The sequence below is a fragment of the Canis aureus genome, chromosome 2 (genome assembly GCF_053574225.1).
Source record: "Canis aureus isolate CA01 chromosome 2, VMU_Caureus_v.1.0, whole genome shotgun sequence".
Classification (NCBI taxonomy): Eukaryota; Metazoa; Chordata; class Mammalia; order Carnivora; family Canidae; genus Canis; species Canis aureus.
Window position 1 is genome coordinate 61,894,789 of NC_135612.1, and position 15,805 is coordinate 61,910,593.

General features: G+C 52.8%; 1 protein-coding gene across 7 annotated transcripts in view; it reads right to left on the reverse strand.

Annotated features, from left to right (window-relative positions):
* The window catches only part of RGS12 (regulator of G protein signaling 12), a 119,991-nt gene extending 108,930 nt beyond the window's left edge, over positions 1–11,061 (reverse strand). For all 7 annotated transcript variants that reach the window (XM_077875669.1, XM_077875660.1, XM_077875642.1 and 4 more), the window contains exon 1: positions 10,977–11,061. The gene's annotated coding sequence lies outside the window, so the exon portion shown is untranslated. The remainder of the gene's footprint in view (positions 1–10,976) is intronic.
* Positions 11,062–15,805: the final 4,744 nt, after the last annotated feature.

Genomic DNA, 15,805 nt, shown 5'->3' on the forward strand with positions numbered 1-15,805 from the left:
TGCTCTGCAGGGGAGCCTGGGGGGCTCAGTAGGTTAACTGCCTGCCTTCGGCTCAGGTTATGATCTCATGGTCCTGGGGTCCAGGCCCGCATCAGGCTCCCTACGAGCAAGGAGAAGCAGCTTCTCCCTCTCCCTCTGCCCTTTCTCTCTTGTGTACTTTCTCTCTCTCTCTAATAGATAAAGTCTTTTAAAAAAAGAAAGAAAAAAGGACACCTGAGTGGCTCAGTGGTTGAGCATCTGCCTTTGGCTCAGGGCGTGATCCTGGAGTCCCAGGATTGGGTCCCACATTGGGCTCCCTGCTGGGAGCCTGCCTCTCCCTCTGCCTATGTCTCTGCCCCCCACCCTCTGTCTCTCATGAATAAAAAAAAAAAAAAAAAAAAGATGTGCTCTGCAAAGGTCTGAGCTACCTACCTGGATACCTCCCAGGGCACATATACTCATATAAATGACACTACAAACCTAGATGTGACATCACTAGCACCATCGCTAGTGGTCACAAAGTCATATGTGTAAGACACAGTTCCACCATGTCACACACACCATCCTAATTAATGCTCACAGCAGCCTTATTCTTAACCTTACCTGACACACACTGTACTCAAAAAAGCCCAAAGTCTAACCAGACAGTGGGGCTGGAGTGAAGAACATGGTCTGTATCTCTCCTCCTGGCCCTCAGATGGAGCCCAGGCCTAGCAAACTCATGCCAGGCTCAGGGGTTGTCAGCCTCTGAGAGGTCAGAGAAGAACCACCCCTGATACTTATCCCTAAGTGGCTCACATCACAGGAACACAATGAACAATGGACAGGCTCTACTGCCACCGTATTCATCAAACTCCTTTACTGATCTAAAAAAAGTATCAGGTAAACACCTAGAAGGGCTTTATAATATCCAGTGTTTATGTTAAAGAAAACTTTCTTTTAGACTAGAGGGGTTCCCTCCTGATTACCTTGATTCTCCAGATGAGAAACAAGTAAGCCCCAAAGATCAAGGCCTGGCTATTAATCAAAGTGTGAAGAGGTCTATCAGTGAAGTAAAAATACTCACGTGTTCTCCTATGCTGCTAAATCCAGTTCCAACTGGGTACAAGACACAAAAACCAACTATGTGAAGGTTTTGGAGAACTATGAAAAGCAGGCAGAAGGACGCCTGGGTGGCTCAGCAGTTTAGTGCCTGCCTTCGGCCCAGGGCATGATCCTGGAGTCCCAGGATCAAGTCCCACATTGGGCTCCCTGTATGGAGCCTGTTTCTCCCTCTGCCTATGTCTCTGCCTCTCTCTCCCTGTGTCTCCATGAATAAATAAAATCTTAAAAAAAAAAAAAAAAAGCAGGCAGAAACTAGAGGAGAATATCCCCTAGAAGAACAGTCGCCCTGGGTAAGACATGGGTTCGTACAAATGGCTTGGAACTCCGGCAGAAAGCCACAAGCCTCCTACCTTTGAGTCAGAGAATGAAGGTTGGGTACAGCTGGAAAGTGAGGGAGACATCTCAGTATCTCAGAAAGGAGGTAGCTTGGAAGAGAGAAAGCCCTGAGATTTGTTTGTAAACTGCCCAGGCTCTCAGCCAGCCCCTGAGCTAGACATCCCCTAAGTGCCTCCAAGCAACAGAAGGAGCAGCCCAGGTGCTCCAAGCAGAGATTACAGCAGAGATCTCAGTTTAAGTCCAGACAAATGAACTTCCAGAAAAAAATCATAATTCTCCAGAAAAGAGAATCACCACAGTGGACCATCCACAATGTCCAGCACATGATTATCACTAAATGTTCAAAGAAACAGGAAGATGTGCCCCACAGTCAAGACAAAAAGGGGTCAACAGAAATTGATCCTGAGATAGCCCAGGGCGTGAAATTAGCAGATAAGAACTTAAGGCAGCTAATATGATGTATTCAGAATTTTATGGAAAATATGATCATAATAAACAGATGGCACATCTCAGGAAAGAAACAGAAACTATAAGAAAGAAGCAGGCCCCTGGCTGGCTCAGGCAGTACAGCACATGTCTTGATCTCAGGGTTGTGAGTTCAGGCCCCACACTGGGTGTCAAGCTTACTTGAAAACATTAAAAAAAAAAAATTTTTTTTAAAGAAGCAAGAGGAAATTCTAGAAATAAAAACTACAGTAACTGAAATTTGAAAACTCACCAGACAACTGGAAGAAGAAAGGGTGTACTAACTTGAAGACAGACAAATAGAAATTATCCAATATGAAAATAGACAAAAATGATTTTTAAAATGGACAGAGCCTAAATGCCCTGTGGGACAGTATCAAATGTCAACCATAAATGTAATAGGAATACCGGAAAGAGAGAACAAACAAAGGAGAAAAATATCTGAGGATATAGCAAATTTTCCCCAAACCTGGTGAAAAATTACAAATTTATATAATCCAAGAAGTTCAACAAAGCCTGGCAGGGTGCATACAAAGCCCTCCTACACATATCACAGTCAGAAATGCTCAGAGACAAACACAAGAGCTGTAGAGCTGTAAAGGTGATGTGTCAGCATCACCACCTGACACACAGGGACACCGCAGCTAGGACAGAGTCTCATACAAACAACAGCAGCCAGAAGACACTGGGATAACGTAGTCAGAGTGCTGGAAAGACACTGGCAACCTGGAATTCTACATCAGCAAAAAGATCCTTTAAAACTGAAGTAAAATGAAGACATTACAGATCAATGAGAACTGGGAGAATTTAGCAAGAAATGCTAAAGGAAGTGTTTCTGGCTGAAGAGGAATGATACCAGATGGAAACTCAAATCTGCAAGAAGGAATGAAGCACATCAGATATGGTGAGTATATAGGTAAATATTTTAAAATATTGGTTTTTCACTCTTAATTTCTTTAAAATACATAACTTTTAAACACAAAAATAACCCTGGGTTGTGTGGTTTATAATATATATAACTGTAATGCCAATGACAACAAGAGCTCAAAGGGGGAGTCAATGGACTTACTATTACAAAATCATTACATTTTATGTCAAGTGTTACCAAACAAACTTAAACAGAATGCAGTTGGTTAAGATACAGCGGTCCCACTTGCATCTCTTCACAGCCAGCCCAGCTCTAGAAGCACCCTTTCACCTAACACTACTTTAAGGCTCTTTTATCATCTCACATCATCACAAAAGGGTGAGGGCAGTACATTTTGAGAGAGAGACCACATTCACACAACTTTTATTACTGCGTCCTTACACTCATTCTAGCTTATTATTAGTTATTCTTGTTAATCTCTAATTTGTAAATTAAACTTTATCTCAGGTATGTAAATATATGAAAAGCCATAGTCTAGATGGGATGCAGTACTATCTGTGGTTTAAGGCATCCACTGGGAGTCTTAGAACATATCCATATCCTCTCCAGATAAGGGGGACTACTGTACATATTTTGGACCACTAAAGATAAGGCAAAGAGATACAGCTAAAAAAACCAATAGAGGAATTAAGAAGGGAAACTAAAAACTACATGTGTATGTATAGTACATATACATGTATATATCACATACATAACTGTACACACATTCATGTATGTGTGTACACATATACATATATTCAATTAATCCAAAACAAGACAGAAAAGGGAAAACTCAAGAACAGCAAAAAACAAAAGTAGAATAGAGGGGTGCTTGGGTGGCTCAGTCAGTTAAGTGTCCGACTCTTAATTTCAGTTCAGGTCGTGACCTCAGGTCGTGGGATAGAGCCCTGCACTGGGCTCCACACTCAGCACAGAGTCTGTTTGAGAGTCTCCCTCTTCCTTTCCCGCTGCCCCTCCCCCTCTGCACACACTCTCTCTCAAATAAATATCTTTTTTAAAAAAGGTAGAAGAGAAAACCCAGTGGTAGACATCAATCTGCTATGTTGGTACTCCAGCAAAATAGAAAGGAAGAGCTAGGAAACAGGAGTGAGTGTGACCGAGGCAGAGATGGAGCAGGTTGTGGACAGCTGCTAAGCCCAACCATAGGCACTAGGGACTCACTGTGTCCTGTTTGCTCTGTGTCTATTCAAGTCTGTTCCATAAGGAACACCACTTTAGAGTATTCCAAATAGAGGCACTTGGGGGGCTCAGTCGGTGATGTGTCTGCCTTCGGCTCAGGTCATGATCTCCAGGTCTTGGGATCGAGTCTTGCGTCAGACTCCTCACTCAGTGGGAAGGAGTCTCCCTCCCCCTCTGTCCCCCACCACACCCTGTTCATGTTCCCTCTCTCTCTCTCTCTCTCAAAATAAATTTTAAAATCTTAAAGAACAACAGTATTCCAAATATTATTTATGCCCCCCCAAGCTGCTTTGGAAAAATTTGTGTTTATTATTTATTAGTTAATTTTAAAAAGTCTTCAATTTGGGGGATACTTAAAAACTAAAAACTGTAGGGACACCTAGGTGACTCAGTGGTTGAGCATCTGCTTTTGGCTCAGGGCTGATCCCAGGGTCCTGAGATTGAGTCCCATATCAGGCTACCCACAGGGAGACTGCTTCTCCCTCTGCCTATGTCTCTGTCTCTCTCTGTGTCTCTCCTAAATAAAAAAATAAAACCTTTAAAAAAAATAAAAAATGTAAATGGACAAAATGTTCACATTCACAAGCAGAAACTATCAGACTGGATAAATGAGCAGGACCCAACCATATGCTTTGTAAGAAGCTGATTTTGAATATAAGAACACAAACAGGTTCAGTATAAAAGAACAGAAGAGCTATGCCATGGAAACAATAAATGTGAGAAAGCTGGAAGGGCTATCTGAATATCAGACTTCAAAGGCACCTGGGTGGCTCAGTCGGTTAAGCCACCCAGGCTTGATTTCAGTTCAGGTCATGATCTCAGGGTCCTGGAAACTGCTTGAGATTCTCTCTCCCTCTGCCCCTCCCCCTTCTCTAAAAAAATATATCAGACTTCAAGACCAAAGCCCCATTCATCAGTAGAATCACCATCACAAATATGTGCAAACTTAATAACAGATTCGAACACATGAACCAAACCTGAAAGAACTAAAGGTAGAGATCGACAAATCCAGTCACTGTTGGAGATTTTAAAAACTCTTCTCAGCAACTATTAGAACAACCCAAATCTCTACCACCCAAACATAAGAAATAATACAAGAGATATGAATACTACCAAGTGTTTCTTCTACATGACAGGCATAATTTTAGGTGTTTGAAAGCAGCCATGAATAATACTAGGGAAAAAAAATCCTGGTCTCCTGGAGGATATAGTCTCATGAAAAATACATGGGGGTGGAAAATAAGGGAACAGAATAACAACACAAAGTATGTTTATTACCTTCTAAAAAAATAAGATCTTGCATCTCTAAATGAAGAATGAGATATTTTTTAAAAAGAAAAGGGAGGGCAGGGATCCCTGGGTGGCGCAGTGGTTTAGCGCCTGCCTTTGGCCCAGGGCGCGATTCTGGAGACCCGGGATCGAATCCCACGTCAGGCTCCCGGTGCATGGAGCCTGCTTCTCCCTCTGCCTGTGTCTCTGCCTCTCTCTCTCTCTCTCTGTGACTATCATAAATAAATAAAAATTAAAAAAAAAAAAAAAAAAAAGAAAAGGGAGGGCAGCCCAGGTGGCTCAGCGGTTTAGCGCCGCCTTCAGCCCAGGGCCTGATCCTGGTAGACCCAGGATCGAATCCCATGTCGGGCTCCCTGCATGGAGCCTGCTTCTCCCTCTGTCTGTGTCTCTGCCTCTCTCTCTCTGTGACTCCCATGAATAAATAAATAAAATCTTAAAATAAATAAATAAAAATAAATAAATAAATAAATAAATAAAAAGAAAAGGGAAATTGATACCTAGGTGGTATAGTCAGCTAAGCATCCAGCTCAGGTTGAGACCTCAGGGCCATGAGATTGAGCCCCACGTCGGGCTTCCTGCTCAGCACAGAGTCTGCTTAAGACTCTCTCTCCCTCTCCCTCTGCCCCTCCTTCCCACACACACACTCTTTCTCTCTCTCAAATAAATAAATCTTTTTTTAAAAAAAGGAAAATAAAAAAAGAACTCTTGAGAAATGAAAAGGATAACGGAAATGAAACAATTAAAGGAAGAGCTGGAAGACAATGCAAAGCAATCTCCCAAGAGCTGAGCAAACATCTCTGAGATCAACAAGAGATCAGGGGATTAGCAGGTCAGCCAGGAGGCCCAAACTCCAAATAACAGGAGTTCCAGAAACTACAAGACTTAAGGCAAGAAATTCTCTCAGGAGTAATACAAAACATCAGTCCTCAGGCTGAAGGGTCCCAGCATGTGCCCAGCACAACGATGAACGCAAGCACCATCACGGGCTACTTGAGAGCATAGGGCAGCAAAGGAAGCTCCTGTGAGCTTCCTGGGGCCAGATCACTGACAGAGAACTGAAATCACAATGGCACCCATACTGGAAACCAAAAACAGTGAAGCAACATCTTCAAAATTCTGAGATAATACTTTTCAGCATTTCAGTATTCTATACCCAGCTAAACTAAAAGTTACCAATGAGTAAAGATAGCTTCAAAATCAAAGACAGAAGTAATATCTACATTGGGACGTCCAGGAGGCTGTGACTTGAGCGTCTAATCCTTGGTTTCGGCTCAGGTCGTGGTCTAGGGGTCAAGGGTTCAAGCCCCATGTCAGGCTCCATGCTCAGTGGGGGGTCTACCTCAATAAAATCTTTTTAGAAAAGAATACCTAGGGCACACTGGGTGGCTCAGCAGTTTAGTGCTGTTTTCAGCCCAGGGCCTGATCCTGGAGCCCTAGGATCAAGTCCCACGTCGGGCTCCCTGCATAGAGCCTGTTTCTCCCTCTACCTGTGTCTCTACCCCTCTCTCTCTCTGAGAAAATCTTTTAAAAAAAATAAGTAATATCTACATACTGCTTCTTAATCATCCAGAGTACGTCCTTCAACAAAACAAGGAGCGAACCCAGTTAGAGAGAGGGGGTCCAGAGTGCAGCGACCAATACAGAGGGAGAGCAGCAGAGGGAAGCTGTGCAGCAGCTGGGTGTGGGGCTCCCCTGGACCAGCAGAGCCTGGGGCAGGATGGAGGACTCCAGGAGAAAAGTCCCCCAACGACAAGCACCGCCACAACAGGGACGCGGTGGGACGCACGCTGAGTGTAAGGCAGAGAGCCCTTTCATAGGTGGGTGACAGGGCTGAGAGGGAAAGCACTATGCATGAGTGTCCTGAGTAAGAGACCAAACCTGGAGTCAGAATGGTAAGCAGTGACCACAGGTGCCACCAAAACGGTGGGAAATGGAGGGGAAAGGGGCAGGGCAGTGGGGAGAGACAAAGCTTCTTTACCTCTGACAGAAACCAAAAGAGAATGTCTACAACATATACATGAGAACAGCAGCCTGAGCAGCAGTGAGCACCAGGGAGCACAGCAAGCTCACGACGAGTGCCTCTGGGGGATGCCAAGAAGCAGGCAGGACAAGATCTGCTGCTTGATTTTTTCATGAGTGGGCTTGGCTCTCCACCCAGGGTTCTAGAAGGCAGACCATGGCCACAGTTAAGGGACAACAAGATGTAGGAGAAAATAAGTAGCAATGGTGTGTGTGTGTATGTCCATGTCTGTCGATGGTTGTGTCTGTGGGTGTCTGTGTGTAGGTGGCATGTCTATGTGTCTGTTTGTCTGGGGGAGGCTGTGTGTGTGTCTGTGCCTGTGAGTGTGTGTGTGTCTGTGGGGGGTGGTGACTGTGTGCTTGTCCATCTATAAATGACTGTGCAAATAAGAAAAAAGACGGGGAAGGACAGACATTAGGGATCACCATGACTGCAGGGTTGGGGACAGCAAAGCCCCTGAATGGAAGAGGGAAGACAACCAGAAAGGACAAACTGCACTGGGAATGCTCTAATGCAACAGCTGTCTGCCTGGAGCACACGCACCCATGAACTGGGTGAACCTCAGAAAGGGGGGACCAACAATCATGGGTAAAGTTCGTCTACAGTAAAACTGTGTGTGCATGTGTATAGAGTACGCTTCTAAAGAGAGACTACAATTTTTATCAGATGGTCAAGGGAGCTGGGGACCACCAACCCCCAAAAAGTAAAAACAAGTCATTTACCAGCCTCGGACCCCAAGCAAGGCTTATCTTCTCTCTCGGGCCAAGGAGGAAGGGAAAGGATGTGGCTGCTCCTCCACATGGGGAGGGAAGAAGCAGGCCTCCCAAAAATGGAGTCAGAAGCATGGTGGAGGGCTAGAGAGTGGGCTCCTAAGGCTCAGGTCCTAGTTCCCTGGACCATGGATGGATGTCACTCGAGATAGGTAACAGGGACTTGGGAGTTGTGACTATGTTCAGGACCCCGTGATGGGAGAAAGCCCCCTCCCTCCCCATCTGAGTGCAATCCCAGGTGTCCTTGCAGGAAGGAGGCAGAGGGAGCAGGGGAGCCAGGCCACGGTGGGTGGGAGCCCTGGGAAGTTCGAAGGGCTGGGGGTGGGCTCCCTCCTGCTGAGGTACCACCTGGGTGTCAGCCCAGGGACACCCCCACTGCCTTCTGGCCTCCAGAACAGCAAGGGAATTCATTTCCATGGCTTCAGCCACTAAGTTTGCAGTCACTTGTTGCAGCAGCCACAAGAAAGTCTTTCAAGCGCTAATTAGGAAGTCTAATGTTTCCAGGAATTCCACCCAAGTCCAGGAAGGTGCAAGGTGTAAAAGGTATGAGGCAGGCCCTTGCTGCGCCCACCTGCCCACAGCCTGTGAAGCCCTGACACACTGCCTGCCCTGCACCCTGTTTTGCTTGGCTTTAGGCACAGGCACAGAGGGCGACAGAAGACAGTAGCAGCAGAGCCAACTCTGGGCCACCTGGAGGGATCTCCCATGGAAGCCAGCCGGCACTTCCATCCCCCACGACCTCCCACAGCCTTGACCCCCCCCCAACCTTGAAACCCACTCCCTCACAGCCTCACCCTAACCCAGAGCCCAGCCCAAGCCCCCTGTGCCCCCTCCGCCCCTCTCTGCCTGGCCACATCCCCCTCAGCCGACCCCATTCTGGAAAAAGGGGACAAGGCCTGTCCTTGACCCCAGGGCCACCAGCCCACAGCCACCTCCTCACTGCCACGCAGGCCTGGTCAGTGCCTCCACCCCGCCCCACGACAGGGCCACTGCAGTCGCTCCACATATCCAGCCCCAGTCCATGGCCTTCCCTCCAGCCACCGTGGCCTCCCCTGCCCCACCCGTCCCAGCGGTCGGTGGGGGGGGGGGGGTGTCCCTTGTCGCCAGTCAGCCAAGCAGTGGGCCACCCGCCTGAGGAGCGTCCCTCCAGCCCAGGGCCTGTGCAGGCCCTCGAGCCATGGTCTCTGGTCCTCAAACCTACTGGGTGAGGTGGCATTTTTATGAAATTGCTCACAATGACAATTATGTCTCTAAAGTAATACCGTGGCCACATTCTCCTACTCCTCGCTGTCCCCGGCTGCATGTTCTAGACTCCAGGACCCCTCCCCACCATGCCTCGTCTGGCTGCACCCCTCCTCTCCGCACCACGCCCTCCTGCGGGGACCCCCTCCCACCACACACTTCAATCACAGACTCATGGAGCGCCCAGCGGCCCCCTGGCAGGCACCATTCCCAAGCCACTCCACCACGAGCCACCAAGGCACGGAGCAGGTAGGGCACATCCCAGGTGAGCGGCCGGGCAGGTGCCAGGCAGGCAAGGCACACAAGGGACCTCTGTCTATACTGCATAACTCCAGGGCTGCTCTCCACCTACACCCCACAATTCTGGAGCACTCTGTCCACACTCCACAACTCTGGGCTGCTGCTTGGCTACACCCACACCCCACAATTCTGGGGCTCATCTACACCCCACAACTCTGGGACCCCATCTGCACCTCACAACTCTGGGCCACCCTGTCTATACCCCACAACTCTGAGCCACTGTCTACACAAGATGACTCTGGGCCACTCTGTCTACACCCCACAGCTCTGAGACTCAGTCTATACCCCACAATTCTGGGCCGCCCTGTCTACACTCCACAACTCTGGGCCACTCTGTTTATACCTCACAACTCTGGGCTGCCCTGTCTATACCCCATGACTCTGGGGCTCTATCTGCACCTCCCAACTCTGGGCTGCTGTCTGCACCCCACAACTCTGGGCCGCCCTGTCTACACCCCACAACTCTGGGCCGCCCTGTCTACCCCCCACAACTCTGGGCTGCTCTGTCTATACCCCACAACTCTGAGCCACTGTCTACACAAGATGACTCTGGGCCACTCTGTCTGCACCCCACAACTCTAGGCCGCCCTGTCTACACCCCACAAGTCTGGGCTGCCCTGTCTGTACCCCATGACTCTGGGGCTCTGTCTGCACCTAACTCTGGGCTGCTGTCTACACCCCACAACTCTAGGCCGCCCTGTCTACACCCCACAACTCTGGGCCACTCTGTTTACACAAGGCTGGGCCGCCCTGTCTGCACCTCCCAACTCTGGACTCCGTCTCGACCGCACAACTCTGGGCCGCCCGGCCCGCACCCCACAGCCCAGGACCCCCGAGTGGCAGCACAGGCTGGGCCGGGAAGCCGCACCGCGCGGCGCTGACGTTGCCGCAGTTAATCGCGGGAGTTGGGGTCTCCGGAGACAGCTCCGCGCAAACAATGCGCCGCCGGCCGGGGGCCGCCAGGAAACCCGAGACCCCGAGCCGACTCGGGCCCGGGCGCCCCGGCTCCAACCCGGGCCCCGGGGGCGCGGCGGGCACCGTAGGCCCCGGCTCCCGGCCCCTGCGCCCCCCACCCCGACCCGGGCCCTCGGGTCCCGCCGAGGAGCGGCCGGCCCCGCGGCGACCCCACGGCCCAGGCTCCCCCGCCGCGTCCCCGCCGAGGGCCCGGGAACAAAAGGAGAGCGGCCGGCGGCAGGGCGGGCGGCCCGGGGGCGCGGGGGCCCAGGCCAGCCCCACGCCGGCAGGACGCCCCCAGGCCCTCCCGCGCTGGGCGGGGCCGGCGGCTGGGCCGCGGAGGGCGAGCGCGCGCCCGCAGAAGAAAGAAACGGAGGCGGGGCGGCCCTGCGCCAGGCCCGCAACCTACCGGCCGCTCGCTCCGCCGGCCTCGCTCGCCTCAGCCCGCGCGCGCAACGCTCGCTCAGCCGCCGCCGCCGCCGCCGCCGCCGCCCGGGAGGGGGCGGGGCCTCGGGGGCGGGGCCTCGGGCGTGGGCGGGGCTCGGGATCCCGCCGAAGTTCTCGGCCTGGGGGCGGGGCCTCGGGGGGCGGGGCTCGGGATCCCGCCCAAGTTCTCGGCCTGTGGGCGGGGCCTCGGGGCGGGGCCGAGCCGCCGGGGGCGGGGCCTCCAAGGCCGAGGCTCGGGGCTGCCCGGGGAAGAGGGCCGAATGGGATGCAGGGCGGGCCCTTGTCCCGGGGCCCGCGAGGCGGACGTGAAGGGGCGGGGCCTCCCCGACCGGCGACCGGACTTCCGCTGCCAGGGCTGAGGAGGGGGTGCGCGGCAGCCGCGGGGTCCTTGCAGATCGCCACCTCCGGTCCCCTCCTTTCTCCCAGTCCTGATGCCCTCCCGTCCTGGGGCTCTTCCTGCGCCCCCGCCCCGGTCCCTCCCGACACTCCCGCCCCTGGGTCCCCCCACCTCGGGTCCCCTCCGGTCTCCCCGACCCAGATTCCCCTCCAGCCCCGGTCCCATAAAAAGTGAGCTGACCCTTCCTCCGCCCCGCGCAAGCCGCCTAGCATCAGGGATCCCACACCCTCTGAAGACCTTGATGTGCATCTAGACCGCCTCCCACCCGGAAATCACTTTATTTTTAAGAGAGGAGAGCTATGAGAAGTGTGCTGTCCCCCGCAGAGGACTGTCACCCCCTAGTCCTCCCAACAGGTGCAAGAGCCAGGCAGGCATCACCCTGCTCCCTGTAGATCCCCTCCCCTCCTGCCCAGGCGGGACAGAGAACCCTCCAGGGTTAGCTCTCTCCCTGCCTCCCATTGTCTTCCTCCTCAGCAATCACTATTTCCTTGGAAATTACTTTCCCTGTAGTCACAGTGACCAGCTAGAGTACTTTGGGGCAACAGTCCCATGGGCATTTGCTATGTGATATAAGTGTGGAAAAAAATCAAGTGCAGGCCTCCTGACTAGTTGGGCCCTGACTTGCAGTAGTCACATGGCCAGCTCCCAGACCTCGCTGGAGCCACTTGCACTGCCTGTTAACTCCTCATGACAAATGCAGCAGCATCACGCTACCACCTACCCCCACAAGGGAATACCAGAAAACTCAGATGTTCTCTATTCCCTCCAGTGCTCCCAGGATGATAGCAAGGGTGATTCTTCTATGGTCTAACCCCTGATGCTGGGGTGTCAGGAGGTGGGCCCTTTGGGAGGTGATGAGGTCATAAGGGTAGAGCCTCCACGAGTGACATTAGTGCCTTCTAAAAGAGACCCCAGGGACACCTGGGTGGCTCAGCTGTTAAGCGTCTGCCTTTGGCCCAGGGCGTGATCCTGGAGTCTTGGGATCGAGTCCCACATGGGGCTCCCTGTGTGGGGCCTGCTTCTCTCTCTGCCTGTGTCTCTGCCTCTCTCTGTGTGTCTCTCATGAATGAATGAATGAATGAATGAATGAATGAATGAATGAATAAATAAATAAATAAATAAATAAATAAATAAATAAGACCCCAGAGAGCTGCCTTGTCCTTCCACCACGTCGATGAAGCAGGAAGCTCCCACCAGACACAGAACCTGCTGATGCCTTGACCTTGGACTTCCAGCCTCTAGAACTCAGTCATCAATGAGCCCCCCAGTCTGTAGTATTTTTGTCAAAGCAACTCAGATGGTCTGAGACACACATCCAGGTCTGCCTCTGCTGTACAAAGGCCAGGGGCAGGAGAGCAGGTGAGCAGAATCCCTCCCAGTCTGGGCCACAGCCCCTTTCTAAGACTATCACGTGTCCCTCCTGAGAGTCACGTCAGCTACCTGCTCTGGCCTGGGTCCGCTTTCATCCTCTTGTTTCCTTCCCCCAGTGCCGAGTCCCTACTCCTTCCAGCTTGCCTTGGCCTCCTCCCTCCTTCCTCTGCTGCCCTCTTTCCCTGTTAAATATGTCCCTGACCTCCTATCTGCCCTCCCGGTTTCACGCTCTGGGGACTCTCTGCAGCACCTCTCCTGCCCTCCTCCCCTTCTGAATGTATCACCTGTTTTCTTTAGCCTCAGAAATCCTCCTCTCCCCACTCCATGCTGCGCCTCCCCCAGCAAGTTTTTCTCCTTGGCAGGCCTTCCTCATCAGGTCTTGTATTGTTTGTTCTGGTCCCAGGAGGAAATTTGAGAAGAGCCCAATAAAACCCCCGATTGGAAGGGAAACCAGAGAGGTGGTGCAGAGCCAGGAGGAGTAAGGGCAGGGAGGGGGGCAGGCACCTACTAGGGCTGAGGGAGTGTGGGCAGAACTCAGAGGGAAGGGAGAGGGAGAGCCGCCTAACAGCCCTGGGGCCAGGGGCACCTCCAGCCCTGATGGCCCCAAACACGGGACAGCAGGGAAGTGAGCCCCCACCCCACCCTCCTCCCACCCTTTCCACTCCTGCCCAGTCCCACTGATGGAAACTTCTGGAGGCAGGGGCAGGCCAGCCTCCCGGCACCGGGAGCAGAGAAGTGGGGTGGAGAGCTGCTCTGAGAGGGGGCACGGCAGATCTTTCCTTGCCTGCGGCTTGCTTCTCCGCATCTGCACAGCGTCCACGGGTATTGCCAGTTTGGGTGGGAAAGGAGGGACCCGTGTGTGGGGTGGCTGAGCCGGGGACTTCAGCGAGGCGGCACGCCCAGGGGAAGAGAGGGTGCTGATCCAGCAGGGTGGGGCTGAGGGGCTGCTTCCACGGTAGGTACTTCCCCCCCCACACCGAGTATGGAAAAGTTGTGCAAGACAGAAATGGGCCATGTGTCATGGTGAGAAAAGAGGTGGAAGGGGAAACTGAGTCCCAATGTGAGCAGATGTGCCTTATCAATGAAGTCAAGTTCCTTATGCATATCTGGTGGTTTACAAGGACGGGGCACACTCCTCACTCTGGCCCCTCTGGCCCTGGGGCTCCGCTCTGCACTGCCCTCACCCCTGGGGTCTGGCGTACCCCCTCCACGGCCACCCCTTCTGCCATCACAGCCTCCGTGGTCGCGGCCTGGGACAGCTATGCCTGCCCAATGGCTGGGACACCCCGGCAGACACCCCCAGAATGATTTGGCCACAACTGGGCACCCTTGGTCCATGAAGCTGACACACAGTCCTCATCACAGGTATGCAGCCGGCTCTGCCTGCACGCCCGTGGTCTCCGCTCTACTCTTTTTTTTTTTTTAAGATTTTATTTATTTATTCATAGAAGACACAGAGAGAGAGAGAGAGGCAGACACACAGGCAGAGGGAGAAGCAGGCTCCATGCTGGGAGCCCGACGTGGGACTCGATCCGATCCGGGGTCTCCAGGATCACACCCCGGGCTGCAGGCGGCGCCAAACCGCTGTGCCACCGGGACTGCCCTCTCCACTCTACTCTTGTTGATAGTTCCGCACTGTCCCCTCATGTCCCCTCACTATCCCCTCATGTCCCCTCACTGTCCCCTCATGTCCCTTCACTGTCCCCCTCACTGTCCACTCACTGTCCCCTCATGTCTCCTCACTGTCCCCCTCACTGTCCCCTCATGTTCCCTCACTGTCCCCTCATGTCTCCTCACTGTTTCTTCACTGTCTCCTCCTGTCTCCTCACTGTCCCCCTCACTGTCCCCTCATGTCCCCTCACTGTCCCCCTCACTGTCCCCTCATGTTCCCTCACTGTCCCCTCATGTCTCCTCACTGTTTCTTCACTGTCTCCTCCTGTCTCCTCACTGTCCCCCTCACTGTCCCCTCATGTCCCCTCACTGTCCCCCTCACTGTCCCCTCATGTTCCCTCACTGTCCCCTCATGTCTCCTCACTGTTTCTTCACTGTCTCCTCCTGTCTCCTCACTGTCCCCCTCACTGTCCCCTCATGTCCCCTCACTGTCTCCTCACTGTCCCCTCATGTCCCCTCACTGTCTCCTCACTGTCCCCTCATGTCTCTTCACTGTCTCCTCACTGTTCACTCACTGGAAGAGACACAGTGCCCAAGAAGCAGCAGTAGCGGATTTGGGAGGCCAGGTCAGTGGTGCAGGGCTGGGGAGGGGCCAGGTGGGGCCCCTGAATCGAGAGCCAAGGAGGCAGGCGGGACCAGCGGCGGACAAGGCCCACGTGGAAGCCAGAGGGGACGCCAGGGAGATGCATGTGGGGCTTCGGGCCCCAGCCCAGCCCAGCTCACACCTGCCCCCACCTGATCCACCCTGGCCCCAGGAACCCCCCTGAGGCCCTCCTAGACCTTCTGGGGGGCAAGCCACCTCTTCCAGGAATGTCCCCAGAACCCACCAGCGGCACCTCCGTGTTGTAGAATTCAGTAGGGCCAGCGAACAGGGGAAATCAGTCACATGAAGCCTGAGGTTTTTACCCAGAACACATGAAATTAATTAAATAGAGCACATTGTTACTAAATAGAACTCGTATTAATTAGGGGCATTGTTACCAAATAGACTATGCATTAATTGCATAGACCACATCGGTACCGAGGAGAACGTACGCTAATGAACCAGAGCGCATCGCCCCGCACGGAATGCACTTTATTTCCCGGGGCCCCCAGGAGAAGGACTGCTCAGGGCCACGGATGGCCGGGCCCAGGAGGTCCCACAGGCGGCCAGCCTCGGGCCAGCTCACCCAGCAGGAGACGGGGCCCCCCGCGTGGCGTGACCGCGCCTCCTTGGGCAGACCTGGCTCAGAAACGTCTCTTCCTATTTGGGGGAAATGTGTCTTAGCAGAATCCTTCCTGTCACAGAAAATAAAAAGTAACGCAGAGAGAGCACTGCCTCCAAGCAGGCAAAGGACAGCGTGAGACCGTTC